Below are 5,281 nucleotides of genomic sequence, written 5' to 3'. Positions count from 1 at the left end.
TTCTGAGCCAATATGGCATTCAGAGTATCAACTTCAAGAACTCCCTTCTTCATAGGCGTCCCATTATTCACAGGATTCCTTTCAGAAGTGTACATGAACTGGTTATTAGCAACCATGTCAATGAGTTCTTGAGCTTCTGCAGGCGTTTTCTTTAGGTGAATGGATCCACCTGCAGAAGTGTCCAGTGACATCTTTGATAGCTCAGATAAACCATCATAGAATATATCCAGGATGGTCCATTCTGAAAGCATGTCAGAAGGACACTTTTTGGTCAACTGTTTGTATCTTTCCCAAGCTTCATAGAGGGATTCACCTTCTTTCTGTCTGAAGGTTTGAACATCCGCTCTAAGCTTGCTCAGCTTTTGAGGAGGAAAGTACTTGGCTAAGAAAGCCGTGACCAGCTTATCCCAAGAGTTCAGGCTATCTTTGGGTTGAGAATCCAACCATAATCTAGCTCTGTCTCTTACAGCAAAAGGGAAAAGCATGAGCCTGTAGACTTCAGGATCTATTCCATTAGTCTTTACAGTATCACATATCTGCAAGAATTCAGTTAAGAACTGAAAAGGATCTTCAGATGGAAGTCCATGAAACTTGCAGTTCTGCTGCATCAGAGAAACTAATTGAGGTTTCAGCTCAAAGTTGTTTGCTCCAATGGCAGGAATGGAGATGCTTCTTCCATGTAAATTGGAATTAGGTGCAGTAAAGTCACCAAGCATCCTCCTTTCATTATTATTATTTTCGGCTGCCATCTCCTCTGCCTGTTCGAAAATTTCTGAAAGGTTATCTCTGGATTGTTGTATTTTAGTTTCTCTTAATTTTCTCTTCAGAGTCCTTTCAGGTTCTGGATCTGCTTCCACAAGAATGTTCTTATCCTTGCTCCTGCTCATATGACAAGGAAGAATGGCCAGAAAAATGATAATAATAATAGAGATCCTTTATACCACAGTATAGGGATTCCTTTGTAAGTAGAAGAAGAGGGGGAGATAAAGGATGTGATGTAAAGGAAGAAACACAACTGTGAGGATTGGAATGTGAGATGAGATGTTAGGACATGAATGAATAAATAGAATGAGATGGGGGAGGAATAATTTTCGAAAATTATTTTGAAAAAGAGTTAGTGATTTTTGAAAATTGTTTTTTTTGAAAATTGTTAGTATTTTTTTTCGAAATTTTTTTTTTTTCGAAAATTAGAATTTAAAATTTAAAATAATAGTTAATTAAAAAGAAATTTTGAAAAAGGGGGGAGATATTTTCGAAAATTGAGAGAGAGAGAGTTAGTTAGGTAGTTTTGAAAAAGTTAAGAAACAAACAAAAAGTTAGTTAGTTAGTTGAAACAAATTTTTGAAAAGATAAGAAGTTGGGAAGTTAGAAAAGATATTTTGGAAAGATATTTTTGAAAAAGATAAGATAAGAAGATATTTTTGAAAAGATATGATTGAAATTAGTTTTGAAAAAGATTTGATTTTTAAAATCACAATTAATGACTTGATTCATAAGAAATCACAAGATATGATTCTAGAACCTAAAGTTTGAATCTTTCTTAACAAGCAAGTAACAAACTTCAAATTTTTGAACCAAAACATTAATTGTTTAAGTTATTTTCGAAAATTATGATTTAAAATGAGAAAAAGATTTTTGAAAAAGATTTTTGGAATTTTCGAAAATAACTAAGAATTTTGAAAAAGATTTGATTTTTGAAAAAGATTTTGAAAAAGATAAGATTTTCAAATTTGAAAATTTGATTTGACTCATAAGAAACAACTTGATTTTAAAAATTTTTGAAAAAGTCAACTCAATTTTCGAATTTGATGAGAGAAAAAGGGAAAGATATTTTTTTTTATTTTTGAAATTTTTATGAAAAACATGAAAATTATGCAATGCATGAAATTTTTAGATCAAAACAATGAATGCATGCATGAATGATATGAATGTCAAGATGAACACCAAGAACACTATGAATGTCAAGATGAACATCAAGAACATAATTTTGAAAAATTTTTAATGCAAAGAAAACATGCAAGACACCAAACTTAGAATTCTTTAATGCTTACGCACTAAGAATTCAAGAATGCATATGATAAACATGAAAAGACACAAAACAAAAAATCATCAAGATCAAACAAGAAGACTTACCAAGAACAACTTGAAGATCATGAAGAACACTATGAATGCATGATATTTTCGAAAAATGCTAGATGCATATGCAAGTGACACCAAACTTATGATATGACTCAAGACTCAAACAAGAAACAGAAAATTATTTTTGATTTTTATGTTTTTCTAAATTTTTTGGATTTTTATTTTATATTTTTCGAAAATTAAAAGGAAAAATAAGGATTCCAAAATTTTTAATATGAATTCCAGGAATCTTATGCTCTAAAGCTCCAATCAAAGGGTCAGGCATGGCTTAATAGCCAGCCAAGCTTTAGTATGTAACTCAGACATGACACGCCTGACATTCCTTACATTCAACAGCCAATTGGCTAAGAAAGATAAAGAAGCTCTTCTCTTGGGTATAAGGATTAAGGATGATGAGCGTCACACATAATCATCACCTTCATCACGTTCTTGGGTGCGAATGGATATCTTAGAAGAGAAATAAGAAGAATTGAATAGAAAACAGAAGTACTTTGCATTAATCTTTGAGGAACAGCAGAGCTCCACACCTTAATCTATGGAGTGTAGAAACTCTACCGTTGAAAATACATAAGTGAAAGGTCCAGGCATGGCCGTGTGGCCAGCCCCTCTGATCTAAGAACCAGGCGTCCAAAGATGCCTAATACAATAGTAAGAGGTCCTATTTATAATAAACTAGCTACTAGGGTTTACATGAGTAGTAATTGATGCATAAATCCACTTTCGGGGCCCACTTGGTGTGTGCTTGGGCTTGGGCTTGAGTGTTACACGTGCAGAGGCCATTTGTGGAGTTGAACGCCAGTTTCTGTGCCAGTTTGGGCGTTCAACTCTGGTTTTGGATCCTTTTCTGGCGCTGGACGCCAGATTTGGGCAGAAGGCTGGCGTTGAACGCCAGTTTACGTCATCAATTCTTGGCCAAAGTATGGACTATTATATATTGCTGGAAAGCCCTGGATGTCTACTTTCCAACGCAATTGGAAGCGCGCCATTTCGAGTTCTGTAGCTCCAGAAAATCCACTTTGAGTGCAGGGAGGTCAGAATCCAACAGCATCAGCAGTCCTTTTTCAACCTCTGAATCTGATTTCTGCTCAAGTCCCTCAATTTCAGCCAGAAAATACCTGAAATCACAGAAAAACACACAAACTCATAGTAAAGTCCAGAAATGTGAATTTAACACAAAATCTATTAAAAACATCCCTAAAAGTAACTAGATCCTACTAAAAACATACTAAAAATACTGCCAAAAAGCGTATGAATTATCCGCTCATCAGTATGCTATTGAACTATGCCTGAATGCCGAATGAGTTGTGGGCCGTATGGCTGATTATGAATTATGAATTTAAGCCGAAGGGCTGTATTTATTGATAAATTGGCTAGTTCTGGATTGAACCGTGAGCCGGATGGCTGAGATGGATGGTGATCCATGGTTGAGTACAAATGCATGTATGCAATTTAATGAATTGTGAATTTAAGCCGGATGGCTGAGATGAATGTTGTATGCGAGTATGCTTGTGTTTTCTCTCTGGTTGTAAGGGTGACAGGGCACCGATACCCTCTAATGGCGACAGGGCGCAGATACCCTCTAATGGCGACAGGGCGCAGATACCCTCTAATGGCGACAGGGCGCAGATACCCTCTAATAATAATAATGCGCAACAGAGAGACTGTGTTTGGGTTAGCTACCGGACACGTCGGGTTGGCTTGGTAACCGACAGATGATATCATCAGCCACTAGGGACAAGCATGCATCATATGCATTTGTGTGACATTGGTTGGGTGTGCATATTATACTTGGTTTGCCTATGTGATTAATTGCTAACTGTTCTACTTGTAATAACTATTTGTTTGTGCTTGAACTTCCTATCTGTGTTTGCATCTGGGACTCTGTTGGATTGTGGTGATTTGGTTGATGGTTGGATTGTGTGGGCCTAGGGCCGTGGTTGGATTGAGATGGACTGATGGTTGATTTCGGTTTTGTGTTTCTGATTTGGAAAAATATGAAAGGCTATTTTGGTTCAGTATAGATAAACCTTTTTGAAAGGCTTTTGGTGTTTTTGAGAATTGAACGGTTCCTCCTTCAGAAAAGATTTCTGACTTTACCTTATTGAAAACTGTTGTTTTTGAAAAGAGGCATAAGACAGTTATTAATCACTGGTGCGGTTATCTTCATGTATCCTATTACAGTAATTCCCAAAAACCCTCTACTGAGAACCCTTTTGAGGATGATGTTCTCACCCCCCTACATTTTTTTCCTTTCAGGATATGGGCGTAGAAGTTACGAAGAGCTTATTTAATTGTTGTTGTGATGCTCTGTATTGTTTTAGTTATGGCTTACTGCACCCTCGCCTTCATTTGATATAATCTGTAAGAGGGATAGGAATTGTATTGGATTATGTTTGTAATATTATTTATATATATTTATGTATATATATGGATGTACTATTTATGAGTTGTTGTAAGTTGAATGGTATTTATGGATGTACGTTATCGAACGAAAGTATCTTTGGGAGCGGTATTGCGGTTTAAAGTTTTAAACAGGCTCATATTTTAGTATTAAATAATATAAGTGTCGTCGTAATGTCCGAGCTATCAGAGTCGCGCAGCCGGAAGTGTGAGCTTTGGTAGTTAGGGTGTTACATATTGATTTTAAGAATTCGGTGTCATTACAGTTAACATTAGTTAAAATCATTAATTTTTAATCTATTAATTTTGATAACTTAATTATTTCTTCTCTTAAATCTTCTAATTTACTTTTTTCCATTAGGTGACGCTTTTGTGAAGAGTTAAGGTTTTAAGTGAAAAGTATGGTTTTAGAATGTGTGGTTTAAATTTTGCCACCTAAACACATCTTTAAATTTTGCTCTTTACCTTATATTTCACCATATATAAATACTTGCACTTTGTCATTTATCAAAGTTCTTAATTATGCACAGTAAAAAAAAGGTGTCAGGTTAGTTTCTTCTTCTCACGATTATCACTAACACAAGCATTAATATATTGAATTTTTTACTTTCTCTTCTATCCTGCTATTTCTTTTATGGAGGCCACTCACATAAACACGTCTAAAACGTCTTTTTTTAAAGATGTCTTTATGTTGTGTTTTAATTGGTTTTGGTATAATTTATTCGGTGTTCCTCATCACATA

At 35.1% G+C, this 5,281-nt stretch overlaps 1 non-coding gene across 1 annotated transcript; it reads left to right on the top strand.

The window, feature by feature from the left end:
- Window positions 1-245: 245 nt before the first annotated feature.
- Window positions 246-353, top strand: LOC148565029 (small nucleolar RNA R71). The gene has a single exon (XR_015884853.1). It is a non-coding gene; the product is annotated as a small nucleolar RNA R71 (small nucleolar RNA).
- Window positions 354-5,281: the final 4,928 nt, after the last annotated feature.

Source organism: Arachis ipaensis, chromosome B5 (genome assembly GCF_059453495.1).
Source record: "Arachis ipaensis isolate K30076 ecotype BB chromosome B5, ASM5945349v1, whole genome shotgun sequence".
Classification (NCBI taxonomy): Eukaryota; Viridiplantae; Streptophyta; class Magnoliopsida; order Fabales; family Fabaceae; genus Arachis; species Arachis ipaensis.
Note: the sequence above shows the minus strand (reverse complement) of the source record. Positions and strands in the feature narration are given on the sequence as shown.